At 56.1% G+C, this 16,524-nt stretch overlaps 1 protein-coding gene across 2 annotated transcripts in view; it reads right to left on the minus strand.

Moving 5' to 3' along the window:
- The window catches only part of SATB2 (SATB homeobox 2), a 189,565-nt gene extending 182,601 nt beyond the window's left edge, over nucleotides 1-6,964 (minus strand). The window contains exons 1-2 of one of the 2 annotated variants that reach the window (XM_061203725.1): nucleotides 6,910-6,964; nucleotides 3,709-3,790 (exon numbers count right to left, since the gene is read on the minus strand). The gene's annotated coding sequence lies outside the window, so the exon portion shown is untranslated. Of the gene's footprint in view, nucleotides 1-571; nucleotides 651-3,708; nucleotides 3,791-6,909 lie in introns of those variants that run through there. The other variant, XM_061203719.1, reaches the window with a different exon arrangement.
- Between the last annotated feature and the right edge of the window lie 9,560 nt (nucleotides 6,965-16,524).

Consider the following 16,524-nt stretch of genomic DNA (forward strand, 5'->3'; position numbering starts at 1 on the left):
TTCTAATCTTCATCCGATCCTGAGTGATTTTTTAAAATGCTCTTCCGCATAAATTACAAACGCAAAAGCATTTAAATTATTAGGTGCGGGAGCAGCCTTCATCAACCCCAATTTTAAAATCTCTCCAAAAAGTTTTCTCCTGGGTCGCCTGGCTGGCAGCGCGCTCCTCACGGAACCCGCAGATCTCGGCACCCCCGGATTTTTGGGGGGCGGCGGCGGAGGAGGAAACACCTGATGAAACGGCACTCACATTGTCACTGACATCCCCAAGAAGCAGGAGGAACCCGGCACAACAAAGTGCGCTGGGAATCCTCGCGGGCGCTCTGGCCGTGGGAGAAGCCGCGTCGCCACGGCTCAAGGAGACAAGGTGGGGGTGGCAGAGGAGAGGTGAGAAGAGATGCGAGTGATGCAGAGACGGAGCGCCAGGGCTGAGGGCGAAGGTTCCGCCCGGACTCCCTCGGCTGCGCTGTCTAACAAACAGAGCGAGAGCTGCGGGGAGGGAACTTAGCAGGACCCGGGGCTTCCCCGAACTCCCGAGCTTGGCGCGGGCGCCTTCGCCCTGAGTACTTACTGCTCACAGTCTGTCTGTAACTTGGCTGGCTGGGGCTCTGTCCATGGAGCAAAAGTAGAGAATCCAGGGTGGAAAGTTTCTGGTGATTTGCCTTGCAGTGTTCTCCTAGTCTTCCTTTCTCTTTACTCCTTTCCCTTTCCTCTTTCCCAGGTCCAAACGTTTAGGGTCCTGGGTCAGGGTGTCTTCTTAGTGCGGCGATGGTTGTTATGATGATGATGATGGGGGGTGGGGGGAGTAGAGGGAGGAGGAGAAGAGGGAAAGGAGGGCTCCTCCAAAGGAACACCCGAGCGAGCGCGGGAGGAGGCGACGGAGGAGGGGAGAAGAGAGAAGGAGGCTGAAAAAGCCTTTTCACACCTTCGGGAAGGAGACCCGTTCTGGCGAGAAAGGGCTGAAAACTGGGAGGCGGCGGAGGCGGGTCGGGGCTGCCGCTTCGCAAGGCTGCTAGCTCGCGAGGAGGCGCGGCCGGAGCCGTAGGGCCGGTGCCACCGAGAAGCGAGAAGGCGCAGGGACCTGGGACCGCACGCGGGAGGAAAAGCGGCGGCCGCCCAAGCTGTCACCTCCAGCCTCTCCCCTCTCGGCCGCCGCCGCCAGCAGCCGAAGCCGGACTCACTGACAAGCCGCAGAGAGAGACACAGTGAGAGGGAGATGATTATTAGTTGCGTTGAGTCATCAGGCAAAGTGAGTCCTTTTGGGTTGTCCTCGGTTTCCGATTTCTCCCCCTCCCCCTTTCCGTCCCCAGATCTAGCGCCTTCAAAATAATAATTTGGGGTGGGGGTAGGGGAAGTCTCTGGGTTATTTCGGGATGGGGGTTGGGGGGGAAAGATCTAAACCCGAGCCAGACTGGTCCACCGCATTGAAGGAGGAGAGTGGGGGGGCGGGGAGGAGGGCCGGGGAGGTTGCGGGGGGAGGGGGCCCCGCCTGGCAGGAAATTAAACATCAATCAATCAATCGCTGTGAGGCCGGCGACCGAACAGCGGCGGAGCTGCAGAGGAGGCAGAGGGACTGGAGAGGGGCGGGTGGGAAGCAGGGAGGAGGGAGAAGGAAGGAAGGAGAGAGTCGGCGGTGGGAGAGCGGTGTGGCGAGGACCGCGCGCGCGCGGCGCGGCGGGGGACCTATGGCAGGGAACCGAGTGCCGCGCGAGGCGGTGGCCGCGGCTGGCGGGTGGGTGCGCCCGGGTGCAGGCGGGAGCTGGGGCCCGGGGTCTCGTCCTCCTCCTCCTCCTCGCGGCGGGTCCAGGGCGCGGCCGCCTCGCCCAGCCCTGAGGCGCACTAGTCCCGGCTCGGAGGCGGCGGCAAGGCAGGCGCTGGTTGCCTCGTCTACCGGCGGAGGCACAGACCCACGCGCAGGAGGCAACCACGGCTGCCTCGGCTCCGGGTTCTGCTAACTACGCGGAGTACTTTCGACTTTGGAGATAGGAGGGCTATCACCTCCCCCACCCACCGCCTCCGCCCACCACGCACCGCCTCCGCCCCTCCGAACAACTTTTCCCGGTGCCTGCGAGCTCCCCCTCCGTGCGGAGCCAGCCGTCCGGGCCCACCGCGCCGCCGCACGCGCTAGGGAGGCCGACTCTCCCTCAGAGCTGGCACTGCCGTGGGTCCAGAACAATAGCCCGGGTGTCCCGAATGGCAGGAGCACCAGCACTGCCCGCCGGGCGGCGGGTGGCACAGGGAAGGGGGCTGCAGGAGGGTCGCAGGGCGGGGAGCATCCCTGGATGACGTCCCTGGAGCGCTCGCAGCGCCGGCGACATCTCGAGCGGCGCAGCCCGGGCCGCCTGCAGGCCGTGACGCGGTGGCAGCGAGGGCGGCGGGGCTCCCTGTCTGCTGGCTGCTGGGCTGGGACTCCTGGGATCCCAAGCCGCTCGGGCCCTAGGCTGAGAGCGCGGTCAGAACTGTGCGGTTGGGACCCGGCCTCCCCATCCCGGGGGAGGCCGTGCGGGGGCGTCCCCAGCAGGTCCCGCGAAGGCGTAACTGAGCCACAAACTTTTGCCGACTCCCGCGGCCGCAGTCGCCCGTAGCCCGGCTCCAGCCGCGGTGCTCATTTAAGGTGGCCCGGGCGCTAGCCGAGCAGGCCGGGCTCTGGCCGCGCTTTTGTCCCTAAGATCCCTCTTGGACGCGGAACCTCCTTAAAGAAAGCACGTGGGCAGGAGCCGCGGCCCCCGCGAGACCCCGGGGGCGCCGGCTGACACTCGCGGTCCCGACCTGAAGCGGGAAAATGCGGACGCGTCCCCGCTCGTCTTGAGGCCAATGAAGCCCCCTGAGCTGGCGGTATCTCTAGTCGCTCCCGCACACCTTGGTTCTCCCTCCTAACCCCTGGGACCCCGAGGACTCCCCACCATCTCGTCGCCAGAGCCGCCGGTCTCCCTTAAGAAGGGCTGAGTCTACGGCGGCGCCAGAGGGCCAAACTAAATTCGATCTCGGGAAACGCGCTCGGGGGGCAATTATGGAAATCTCGGTCGGGTGCACCCGCCGCGGGAAGCCGCGTCAGCCCAGTGTACCCGGGGCCAGGCCGCCGTCCACTCGCCGCACCCAACCGGCGCGCGGCGTGCACCTGGCCTCCCCTCAAAAGCAGGAAACTGGGAGGCGGGGGAGACTCTGGAAGAGAAAGGGTCCCAGAAGTGAAACCTGCCCCCGGCCTAAGTCTCAGAGCCCAGAATCCGAAGGACCCCGCACCCAGTCGCCGCCCACCAAGTTCCAAAGGAGCGCGAGGCGACCCGAGAGGCGGTGGGAGCCGAGCGGAGAAAGGAAGCGAGATGGATAGCAAAGCTTCGGGGAGCCAGCCTGGGGGTTTTAGGCTGCGTTTGCTTTTCCCTGTGCCCTCCACAACCTCATCCCCCTCCCACCTCCCCAAAAGAACGAGTTAGAGAAAACGCACAATTCGGAGTCTGTGAGAACAAAGTGGCTCTAGCAAACCAACTTCGTGGTGGTAGCTAAAAGGTTTGGGGCTGCAAAGAAACAAACTGTAAGTTCGACTGACAAACTTTTTTTTAAAATCTGTAATATCAAGTCGGAATGGGAAGAGGGTGTTGCAAAAGCCAACTACTACCACTGTCAAAAGTTTAAGCCCGTTTTCAAAATGGGGAAAAGGCGCATTTCTTATTAATACCTTAACAACGATAATAATGCTGTTTCTTTCCTTACCTTGGTGTTGAACTGCAGAATCCTCCTCCGGATCAATGTCCAGGAACTTAGAAGAATTGGTGATATTAGGACTTCAGTACTTCTGGAAAAAAATGCAAATGGTTTAGCCAGGATCTTTCCTGTCTGATTCGTCACTATTATTATATCTGATGATGCGAATGGTTGGAGCGATTCAATCTTAAGTCATTAATGAGCTATTTTATAAACACCACTGTCTGAAGATCTTCATTTACATTTTGCGAAGGATCACTTCGCTAACCTCACAGGCTTATGTCAACAGCATGATTATGGGGACTTCAGTTACACTCTTATAAACAACACAGCCGTATTGTTAATCGGTTAATATTTTATAAAGTGTAAATATTTTATTATGTTTTGAAAGGAACTATTGATTCTAAATTATTAAACCCCTGAGACGGGCGATTTAAATAAAATTTACAGTTAAGTACAATTAAATGTACATTGTGGCTAGTTTGTTTTCAGATTCTGCACTCTTTTTAATTCATTGATTTTTCACTTAATTGGAGTTTACTCTTGATCATTTTTGGTAATGAACAAATCTATCATTTGGGGCAAAAGAACTCAAAAAATTTTAATTGCATTTAACGTAAGAAAATGTCAAATACTATGAATTATTACCAGAAATGTATTTTGAATGTTTGGAGATATGTGTTTAGAAATTTTACAAATTTCTTTCGATTTAAAAAGGAAGAATTTTAGGGATTTTTGTGATATATGCCCGGTATGGGTTTTTTTTTTTTTCCCCCTTGAGTTTTGTCCCTAATGAAGGCCTTTTCTGTTTCAAATTACATAAGCTTTTTACTGCACAATTTTTGTATTGACCTTATTTCAACTGAAGTAAGTGATTATTTCCAGCATGTTTAATTTCGACAATAAGAAATTTTAAATAACATTTTTACCTTTTGCTAGGATATTCTACTTTTTAAAACAGTAAATAAATTATGATGATTCAAAAGTTTTGCTTGGTTTTGTTTTATATTCCTCAAGTGGCTTATTTCCAAACAGTTTTAAAACAAAATCACACTCAAGAAAAGAATTGGTTTTAATTACTTTTTAAAAAAATAATTTGATCCCAAACGCATTTTTGCGCATTACATGATAGTTTGCTCCGGTGCTCAAAGCATAAAGTTCACTTTGGGGGACATTTTTATACCTCAGATTGCTTCTCACTGACGTTTTTGTCGGGAATCTACTCAGACTTTTCCCCCCTTCCTCCCCCACTCCCAATTTTTTTCATATGTCATTTAGTCAAAGGTCGTCTGTCTTTCATAATCACACAGAGATTTGTTATTTTAAAAAATCAACGGGTCTTTATACGCTGGGCTTAAGTATATATGCTTTTTCTTATTTCCATGTTCTTTTTCTCTCTATCTCTCGTCAGGCCTTTCTTCTCCTTTATTTTATGGCCTGCACTTTTAATGACAACATTTCTTGATTTCTGTCTCTCGACACCGAGGTTTGTGCCGTGCTAGCTGTCGACTCTGGCCAACCTTCCTTCCCTGATGCCCGCGCGGGACGGCCTAGGCCCGACTGCCCCGGCGCAGGGTGCCGGGTGCTGGGCGTGGGATCCTGGCTCTCTGCTGGGCCGCCGTGGCCTGTGCCCAGCATCTATCACCAGGCTCCCAGGATTTCAGGTCTGGTCACCCAAGAGGCCCTCCCGGCCGTGCGCTGCATCTTAGAGAACACGGGAAAGTTGTGCCGCGTTTTCCCTCCACTGCCGCAAGCACAGGAGGAAAATTCTATGGGAATGGCCAGCGTCAACAACCTTTGACGGCTCCTAGGAACCCATGCGGGCCTGCCTCTCCCCCACCCCACCCCCCCGCCCGGGGCTTGCTCTGCTGGGGGCGAGAGGAGGCGGGAGGGAATCGTTCCTTTCACTTGAAGCCCACACCAGCTCTGAAGCCAATTTCCGCCACTGACTGTCCGAGGAGAGCTGGGTGACCAACATTTTCGCAGGCCGCATAACTGCGCGGGGCTTGGATTGGAAATTGGATGCGCCGAGGGGACAAGGGTCCGGCGCCAGAATGCCCCGTGGGGAACGCGCCTAGAAGGACCGATCGACCAGGGTGGGCTCCTGCCCTTTCCCAGGCTGCCCCGGGGCGTCTGGGGACTGGCCGGAGCGCAGGGGCGGGGGACACTTACTTCGTTATCCGCACGTCTTCCTCGTTGGCATCAGAGCCGTACAAATCCCAGCCCGCGCCAGTCAAAGATAAATTTCTCCTGGCTCCCCCAGGGGCTCCAGGGGCCTGGGCGGGGGCGGAGCGGTGAGGAGACCGTCGGGCCGCCTAAGGCAGGGGCAGTGGAGGTCGTGCTCCCATCCTCAAATGAACGAGCCCCTGCAGCCCGGACAGCGAGATGCGTCCCAGGGAGATGGCTGATTGGGGAAAGGTGGTGAGCAACTAGTCCGCGTTAGACGGTGAGCGGAACACCCAAGATGCCAGAAGGTCGGGGGTCAGGGGAACAGACAGTGCAGAGGCCCAGAGCTCGGGAGGGAACGCGCGAAGGTCGGCCCCCAGAGCTGCCTCGGGCGAAGACGGAGAGCTTTCGGCACCAGGGTCCCACATGTAGGGGATGGGAGAGGGCGTCGGGGGTGGGCACTGACTGCCCGGAGCAAGGAAAGTCAGCGGACAGGTTTCGAAGCCAAGGGGAGTCGCTGGGTGTGCTTTCGCCGTGGCCGCGGGCCGGGAGGCCCGGGAGGGCGGAGGGCCTGCGGGCATCGAGCACTACTCCAGCGACACAGGACAACGCCCCCGGGGCTCCCGGATCCCTTCATTCTTTTTCAGACCCAAGAGCTTAAGAGCTGGATCTCCTGCTGCAGCCGCGCAGCGAGAGAACGATGGCCCTGCTAATCTAGTTGGGTTTTTGTTGTTGTTGTTGTTGTTGTTTTAAATAGAAATCGACTTTCAACCTCGGGGTAACAAGGCAAAGGGGGAAAGAAAACGAAAAACCTAAGAAGCCGCCGCTACCTCCCCGCCCCCACGCCGGGGCGGCCGGGATGGGAGCCCAGAGTCGCGTTCCGGACCCGCTGCTTTTTCTGTCGGGAGACACTGAGCCAGGAAGAAGATGGTCGGTCCCATCTCCAAATCCCGGGCCCAAGGTGGCGGCGAAGAAACCCACGGCCTCGACTCTTCGTCGCGGCCCCGTCACCCCCAAGCCCGGGTCAAGACCCGTGTCCCAGACCTGAGCTGAGGCGTCCTCTCCCGACAGCGCCACCGCGTGGGCTGCAGCCCGAACCTGCGGCGCCGGTTCAGTCCGCTGCGTCCCGGAGCCGGCCTTACACGTCGCCGCAAGTCCTGGGGTTCAGAATGCGGCGGGGCAGGGGCAGGTCTCCGGCCCCGGGCACAACCGGACCACCCAACACAAAAACGCGCCCGGCAGACACAACATCTGCGCCCTCAGTTTGCCCCAACCCCTTGTAATGAAAAGTACACCTGGAAAGTCCAGGCCGCGGCGCCCCACCCGAACCCCAAACTCCAGGCAGGCCGGCCCGTGTCGTGAAATCCGCGGCCACCCCTAGCTGGGGCGAGCGAGCCCAGGAAGCCGAATCCGAGGCAGCCCAAGACGGAGCGGCTCCAGGAGCGTTTCGCGGCTCTGGGCCCACGCCGGTCTCGAACCGCGCCAGAGAGACCGAGAGCGCTTGCTGCGGGACCCAAGGTCCCAGGCACTTACTGGGACCGAGGACCAAGCGGGTGTCGGTCTATCCGGCGGCCCAAAGCCGTCCGGAGTGGCGTGGAACCTGGAGGGCTTTCTGGGCTGGCGACTCGCCAGTTCTCTCGGTCTCACGAACCCCAAAGCCCCACCCTCTCAGTCCGGCAAGGCTTGACCCCCGGGCTAAGGCCCAGGCAGCGTTAGTGTCCTGGGGCTCGGTTCTTCCCCACCCCGCGATGCCTTGCCTTCGAGCCCAGAGGCTAAGCCCCGGCGAACCGGGCATCACCTGGCGCTGCCCGGCCGCTACGTCAGGACACCAGAGCCACCACGTCGGGCTTAGAGGACTTTAGTGGGTAGGCTGGGGCTTATCTTAAACAAATTCAATTGTTCCCCGTGCGCGCCGTAGCGCGCACACACACGCACATACGTTTTGAGACTGTCAGCTATGGAAAAGGACAACGACGCAAAGGTGGAAATTCACCTGGTGCCCACCCTGTTACAAAGCTCCCAGCCCCACATAAAAGAGGAGCGAGCCCTGGACGCCCAAGCGGCCGCTCGGCCGGCGGCCAGAAGCTGCACTCTCTCAGGGCGCCCGGCCAGCCGCGCCAGTTCGCGCGCTCCAGCCCCGGCCGGTGCCCAGCGGCGCCCTAGGGAAGCTGCGCCGGCCTGCTGAGTTCCGGCGCTGGGCGTCCGCCTGGCCTGCTCATCCACGCCTTATCACCTGTCTCTGAATTCTAATTTCTGAAATCTAATCCCCGTAGGCCACGCAGAGCTGTCTCCAAGCGGGCCAGGCCCGGCACCCCTGTCAAGTGGCTCACCTCTGCTTACGGCGCCTGCCTTTACCCCTGGTGCCAAGGACCGAGCGAGGGGCGGCAAGTCAGGGCGCAGACGCCGTCTGCTCTCCTCCAGGAGTAGACAGCGGGAGCCTGCGGCGTCGCTCGTCCGGCCCTGGGGCTGATTTAAATAACTAATAAGCTCAGAGACATTTTACGAGGGGAACTTTTCCTTTTAGTATCAATAAAGCCTAGTAATTGGGTTTGTTGGTTACCTAAGCTCGAGTTTCCCAGTCTCTCTCTCTCTCTCCCTCTTACTCTCTCTTTCCCTCTCTCTCTCATTCAGAAGCAATGTTTTAAAAAACCGGCAACTGTGGGTGCATTTGTGTCGGGTGTGCGAGTGTGTGAAAGAAGTTGTTTCAAAAGTCCTTCTCCTGGAGAACAATCATCATTGTCGTTCTGTGGTGAAGAGTTTTGAAAGGTGAACTGTTGTTATTTCAGAGGAGGAAAATGTTAACAACAATTCAAGTCTCACAATACACGTATAATATAAGAAGGGCAGGGGTCCTTAAGATTTTTCCCTTTGAATGTGACAAAGACTTTTGCAGTGCTTCCTTAATAGTTTGCATTTTAATTAAGTCTCACTACATTTTAACTTCAACTCCTAGATTGTAATGATATCTGTTGTTTTCAGTAAAGACTTCTATACTATAATTCCATCTAATTTTTTGTTTTGATTTTCTAATCCTTTTGAAAGCATATTCTTAGTCGTAAGGAATTTTTCCACCTGGGAACAAGCCTCAATTTAAAAATATAAAAGACCTTTCATGAATAACTGCAAATAGCCCATTCGTTAGTGTCCACAGAGGTGTTGGCGCCTACACAAAATCTCGGAAATCTAAAGGCAATCTAAGCATGTTTCTCTACAATCACAGCAATATATATATTTCATCTCTGTTGTATGGAAGTAAAAAAGTATTTTAAAATACTTTAAAGAAAAGTGTCATGCTAAAATTTACCTGAACTTAAATTCCCCACTAGATACAACATAGCTAGTGCCCACCAATGTCAGCCTAAACGAGATGAAGAGTACTGCTGAACCAGATTATTGTTGAGGTCAGAAGCTATTCAATGAAAAGCGAAGAGAATTCAAGTTTGCAAACCAGGTTGGGGGAAGGGGGAAACCGGCTTCTGAAGTTCCAAGGAACACACCCCAACCTGTGTGCTCACACCTTCAGTGTTTACATACTGTGGAGAACTTTTGCTTTCCACTTTTAGTTTAAAACTTGATGAGCTTTCCTTAGCTCAGCTTGTTTTAGTCTGTGAGACCCAAAGTCAGCGGAAGGTAGCCTTCTGCCTTGTAACTTCCGGAGGACCAGAGTTACCTGGTGATAGACCCAGCCCTTTGCGCGTTCCCAGCGGAGAAGGGCGTCTTACCGACTCTTCTCTGAGCCACCACTTCCCCAACCTCTCCTCCGCACCCGCAGGCTGAGGGCATCAGAGCACCCGACCCGCTTCTCCCTTCTCCAGATAATGCCCCAGTGTTGGTGCTTCGCTGCAGAGGGAGCGAACCTTGAGCTGTGGGTGTATACACGCCATCCCCTGCTTTCCCAGAAGGTTACAGACAACTTTCCTTACCATCTGCTGTGGGCCAGCCTCCAGTTCCCGCCCATTCTCCCCAGTGTTGCCAACTCCAGGCTCCAAGTGCTCAGGGCACTCACAGGGGTGCTCCCTTGTCCCCCAAGCTGACCATATTAAGGAAGAACGTGTCCTCTTGGTGCAGTCCTCCGAGTGACAGGAAGTTGAAAACAGTGGCAGGGAAAGACGGAAGGATTAGCAAGGAAAGGGCTGAGTAGGGTAACTTAGAACCTCAGCAATGGGCACCTCAGCCTCCCCCAAAAGCCAGGGGCCTCCCCTTCCCTCCCTTCCCTTCCACTCAGGTCCCACCTTGGGCTGCGGGTTCCTGTCAGAGCTGCTCTGTGAACTCAAGTGGTGCCTAGGCTTTTAAGTACCCCCTTACCCCCGCCATTACCTCCCTGCCATCCTATGTTTTGGTTTCAGTTAACCTGTTTTCTGAGGCTGTGGAAACTCCACTTTTATTCTTTTTCTCTTTGACTTATTCACACTCCTTTAAAAAAAAGAGCATCCCCCAAGCCAGGCTTCTGCCAGACCCCATGCGACCTCCCAGAGCTCTATGTGCAAGAGGAGAAGTGATTTGTCTGTTTATAACAGGTTTAATTAAGATAGTTATGTGCCATGAACTCTTTGGGCCCCAGTCAATGCATTTTGATTTGGAAAGTCAAATAGAATCACATCTTGAACCCGTGGGGCCCCAGTTTGCCACCCAGGCTGGGGACAGACACTGTTGTCTGTCTACACCAGCCTCACTGGACCTGGATGAGTCCCCTGCAGAGCTTGCCACTCTGTTTGTCCCTGGTGACCTCCAGTCGGCTCTTCCGGCAAGATCGAGGCCTTCCTGGTAAGGACATGGAAAGCTGAGCTCCCGGAGCACTCCTGGTGGCCCTTGGCTAAGTAGCCAAGCGCCCAGCTTCTGCGGATCTGGCTTCCCAACTGCGGAAGAGCTTCCCCGGCCCCAGGCCTTAGTCCCCTGCCCTCCCTCACCCCAACCCTGCAGTTTTAGAGGCACAGAAAGCTGGGGAGGCCAGTCTCTCCTTTTCCCCAGTTCTGCATCTAGTAACGTCCCCGCCCCCCAACTCTCAGACTGAGGTACTGGGTTGCAGCCGAAGCGTTTTTCTAATTTGTCGTCGTTGGAAACCTCAGACAACTGTAGTGTAAAACTTCAAGGGCTTCCAGGGATATGCTGACTTCAGGCATTCAATGGAAGGAGCGGGGGCGGGGTGAGGGTCGGGGACAGGGACGCCCAGGACAGACGTCCCAACGCGCTCTCTTGGACTTGCCGCCATCTGTAGCCCAGCTGCACACGCCCACGCACTCCTCCACCCTTCCCTCCCCTCTGCCCGGCCTTCGGAAGCATCCTCGCCACTTCTTCGGCCCTCAGAAAGGAAAGGGACCGATCGCGCCAAGGTCTCTCAGTCTCCTCCCAGCACACAAGAGCCAGCGCCGGGTTGCCTGAGGTGCTCCTTACGATGCCTTACGCACTGTGCACACCTCTGCTGCTCCTCTCCAGCCCCCGGGGCCAGCGCCCAAACCCCCATCACCCCACCACCCCTGCTGTTCTGACCGCCGGGAAGCTGCAGACCTGCCACTAACTTTATCATCCCATCTATAATGGCTCCTCTCGGTTTTCAGTAGATCTGGAATTTAACAAGGGTAACTTTATCTATTATTTTAGGATTTGGGGCGCTTGAAACATTCTGAGCATGCCCGCAGGAGGTCTCAGAGGAACTGTCCCGAAAGCTGCTGAGAGCAGCCACCTTCTTGACAGGTTCAGCTCTGGCAGGCTGAGTGCTCTGGCTCCAGGGACACCCCCTCTCCGACACCATGGCCTCCTGCAACCAGGATAGGAGGATTGGGGTGGAGAATTGAGTGTGTGTATGTGTGTGTGTGTGTGTGTGTGTGTGTGTGTGTGTGTGTGGAGGGGGGGGGGTCTTTTATTTGAGTTTAGTTTAGTTTGTCTTTATTTCCGTAGAGGGCTGATGGCTGGCGCTAAAATTGTGCAGCAGTTGGCCCCAAAGTAACCTGCGACTCGCCCCTCTCCCGTGCGTCAGGCAGCAGAGGGTGACAGTTTGGCAGTAGCTCTGGGAACGCAGCCTGGCAGGGCGTTGGGCCTCGGCGTCCAACTGAGGCCCAGTAGCCCCGCTCGTGTGTGCCTCTTGCCTGGCGTGTTTGTGCATTCTTGGGGGTGTGAGGGTTACTGGGCTGGTGTGGTCCCCAGCCTCGCACTGCCCTTCCGCGCGGGGCTCGAGTATGGCCGCAGTGAATGAATTCATGAAGCAGCTCCACGGCGGAGAGGTCTAAGGAATAGCCGTCCCGGTTAAATGGGCTGCGGGCAGCTGCGGCCGACTGCCCCCTCCCCTCCTCTGAGCAGGCGTGTGGTGGCCCGGGAGCCCCGCCAGCAGCCCCCGCCCCTCAGGCGGAGCTCGGGCCCTGGCAATCTCTGCACTTTGTCATCACGCCCGAGTATTTGACATTCGCAATTATCTGCAAATACCCTGATCGGTTTGTATATGAAACACTTTTTTTCCTGCCTAAAGGTTGGAATCTGGTAAGTTTCAGACAAGTGTTTGCGGGGTGGGGGGGGGCGGGGAAGGTGACCCGGAGGACCGCGGGGGACCGGCCCGGTGAACCCTACTCGGTGAGGTGGGCGACAAGAAGGGACCGGGCTGCGTGCCGCCCCCTCCTCTCTCTGCCCTGCTCAGAGGAGAGGTCGCTCGGAGGTAAGGAAGGGCCCAGGCCGCGACCCTTGGGTCCTCCTCTGAAAGGAGCGCCCCCTAATCCCTGTGAGGGGGAGCAGAGATCCCACCAGAGGCAAGGCCCGGAGGTTAATCCTCTTGATAACCGGAAAGGGCGCTGCCCGGCCTGGTTGCCATCACCGAAAGTGTCAGTCACCTGCTCTCGACCCCGCCGCAGATTTACCTGCTCAGAGAGCCATCCCAGAGAGCCCTCCGCTCCGAGCTCTTCCCCGCGCAAGCAGTCTGGGGGAAGTAAACGGCGTCCTCATTCAAAAGAAACGGATGTTCCTCTGACCCTTCTCCATCCCTAGACGGTTCCTAACTCCAAGAGGGCAGTGCCAGCCCCGGGATCGCTCACCACTCCTACATCGCAGCTTCTGGCTACCTGCCTATTGCACAGCCCGTCTACGAAAAGAAAAAAAGGAAAAGTGGTGGGGCGGGTGGGAGGCGGGGGAGGATAAGGGAGCGAGATTACTTGTCTGATTCATCTGCTACCTTAGGAACCTGATCCTGGCCCCTGGCTGAGCCTAGGGGCCTCCAGCCCAGAGACTGGGAGGTCAGACTGTGCTCTGGAGAGGCGCACACAGCCACCCCTCCCCACCCACCCCGGGGCTCGAGTTTTACTCGCCAACAAGCCGAGCTCCTTTGCAAGGGGGTATATCAGCAACTTCAGGGAAGCCCCCTCCCCAAGCACTTAGTTTTCGGCTCTGCTATAGACACTGGACTGAGCTGCCTTTCACACATACTACATTTTCGGCGAAAGTGGGAGCAGGAGCAGGTTGGAGAAAGGTGTGTGTGCGCGCGCGCGCGCGTGTTTTAGGGAGGTGGTAGATATTGCAAGACCTTCAAGAAAAACTGGGGAGGGAGGGGAGTTTAGAAAGTCAGTCTCTGTAACAGCCCAACCACCACATCGCTGGCTTATTCTGAAAAGGAAGAGGAAGCAGGCGGGAAACGAATCCCTTCCTCCTCCCCGCCAGCTCCCTCCCAGCGCCCTCAGCCTAGGTGCCCGGGCAGAGAACCGAGCGTGTGCTCGGGAGGCCAGCAGCTCTCCCCGCTCCGGCTCAGCCCCAGGTGGGCAAGAAAGCGCGGGCGGCTGGAGAAGGGCGGCACAGTCTCCTGCGGCACCCTTGACCCACGAAACCTCCCTGCAGCTGAAGCCGTTGAGGCGACTTGTCCACTCACAGGTCGAAGCCCCTGCCTGAGACTTCCCGGGAGGCAGCCCGCAATGCCCGGAGCTTGGGCCTCCTTTCCCTAGACTCCTTGGAGCTTGGTCTGCGGTTTGAGTCTGGCTGCGGACACCCACCCGGGCTCTTAGATTAGGCCCCGCCTCGGCCGCGGATGCCTAGGAGGCCTCTGGCTGCGCCGAGACTGGCGGGTTCTTGCCTGGGGGGGAGGGGGGAGGGGGGGTGCGACCTCAGCAACCCCGGGCGCCGTCTGGTGACATCCACTGCGCCTCGCGCTACCTCCAGGGCTGCCCTCGGCCTGAGGAGAAGGAGGCAAGGGCAAGATGCCCCGTGGCAGGTCAAACCCTCACCCCTTTATTCCCTATCATTTTTTTTCATGTCCCATCTTTGTTAGGTGTATGGCTGCTATATTCCAGCGTCTTAGCCTACATAAAATGCCTCAAGGACTGGGCTAGGCTTTGCAAATTTGGCTTCCCTGGTGACCAATCTTCAAGATTCGGTTCTCGACCCACCCACCTCGCACGTGGATTCCCACGGCAGCTCTCAGGCAGAACTGATGGCTGTTCTGGCCCAGCGGAGTGCGCATCGCTCAAATCTGCGCGCCCAAAATGCACCCTAGTCTGAGCTCCAGCACCGCGCGCTCCTAAACGAGCTGGGGGCCCCGAGCACGTGCAAGCATTCTCCCACTTTGAAATGAATTCGCCCTCTTGTCTTTCACTCCAAACGGCTTTGCCTTCGGGGCACTGCTAGAACCCAAGACCCGGGCGAGAAGTCCCGAAGGAGAAGGCGAGGGCTGGAGCTTGGGAACTCCTCTGCTCACCTGAACTTGAGACATTCGAAGGCCCCAGTGAACTATCGGTTGCATCAGAGCCGAGGAGTGCAAGGCAGCTGCGCCCCGGCCGAGGCCCTCGATCCTGGGGGCCGAGTCTCCGAGGGCATCCGGAGCCGAGGTGGGCTGTGCTGACTACCTGCAGCGCGAGCGGATCGCAGGCCGGAGAAAAGGGCGCCGTGTAACGGGGACGGTCGGCTACCTCTCCAGGGATCGGCCCTGACTTGTTAGTAACTTAAGAAGCGCCTCTTAAGAACTCGGGGACCGCGTGTTGGGGCAGCTCCCTGCACACACACACGCGCGCGCGCGCACACACACACACACACACGCACGCACGCACCTCCTTCCTTTGCCTCGCATCTTTCCCTCCACTCTCCTGTCTTACCCCTACCCTCAACCCCGACCCACCGCGGCCACACCACTTAGAGGCGCGCGGCAGCCACTCGGTTTAAGGAGCCACCGTTTCAGATGTTTATTCACAGCCAAGTGCTTATGCAGGAAAATGCTCGTTACCCAGACCGAACGCTTCCGCCCTGCGCTGGCCAACCTCGCCGGCGGCAGCTCGCGGATCCCACCCGCGAAGCCACGAAGGAACGGGCTTCAGGGAGGCGGCTTTGCCACCCTGCGCTCAGCCACCGGCGCTGCTCCGGATTCCCGGTAGGGGGAGCCGCCTCAGGCGCTAGGCCAGCTCGGGTCCAGGCCTCAAGTTGGCCCTGCCGCCAGCGGCAAACGGAACGCGGAGCGCGTGCGGCCGCCTCACCTGCTCTCCAGGTGCGAGCTGCCAGCAGAGAAGGGATCACAGGGCCAAGCCCATTAATTCCCGGTTGCTGCATAGCAAAGAACATAGGCGAGACCGAAGTATATTCTTTAGATCCAGATGTAGTTAAAGAACTTTGTAGGTGACGAGATTACCACCTTTACCCATATCCAATGGGAAATATATTCATTATATAGATTTCACCCCCATCTCCCACCCCCCCGCCCCCAGTGGTTAAGGACTGTCCTTAGTTCCACAAATTTTGAGGTGATCTAATCCCTTCTCACTGTGTTTCCAAGTCCTTTATTTCCAGGAGATTTAGATGGTCCCAGCACAAACTAGGAGCTCAGAGGAGACCTGCTGGCTTTGCTGTAGTAGTATCACAACAGACTCTCTTTCTTTCTGACTCCATATGCTTAAGCAAGGGTTTGGAAGCTTTCATTTTAAGATATGACCAATGTTTAGAGAACAACCCTAATCCAGGGTCAAGAGGAAAGCAGTTAGCTGGACTGTTAACCCACAGACCACCACACTGTGCCCAGTGTGGCCCACAGGAGTGCTGAGGGACCAGAGACTTCCTGGTCAATACTCCCACAGGTAAAAGCCTGCAAGCTCTCCAATACAAAATCCAGCCTTCCCCCAGGAACTCACAACTACCTCGTAAGAGCTCTCCTAATGCTAAGTCATCAAAGTCTCTTCGGGGAATCACAAACACAAAGAATTTCACACTTGGAAGGAAACTTAAAGACCATCTATTCTTACAGTTGTAGTTTGCTGGTGAGGAACTTGAGCTGAATACAGGCAAAGAATCACATGCCAGGTGGGAAAGCCCAAATGCCCCGAAGTCGCCTCTTCTGACCCTCAGTCCAGTACAGTTTGACTATGGGGCTTTAGATATGCACTTTACGGGGTTGTCATTATCCTTGTAATTATTATGTTCCCACATATTTTAGGGTTCTTAGTAAGGCATACTCCTTTAATAATATATTAGGATAATAAAATCTGCAAGGTCTGTGTGAAAAGAGTATTGGCTCAAAGGGAGGAAATTTTAGAAATGAAGTTACATATAGCATTGAAGCATTTGGGGGAAAGACTAAACAAAAATAGTATTGTTTTATCCCAAATTGAGAACATTGGATATGTGCAAATATGTGTCTGAATGAACAAAACAGAACAAAAAAATGTGGGATTCCTGGTATTATAAAGGCATTCTTTCAAGTTGTATAGTTTT

The sequence above is a fragment of the Eubalaena glacialis genome, chromosome 1 (assembly GCF_028564815.1).
Source record: "Eubalaena glacialis isolate mEubGla1 chromosome 1, mEubGla1.1.hap2.+ XY, whole genome shotgun sequence".
Taxonomy (NCBI): domain Eukaryota; kingdom Metazoa; phylum Chordata; class Mammalia; order Artiodactyla; family Balaenidae; genus Eubalaena; species Eubalaena glacialis.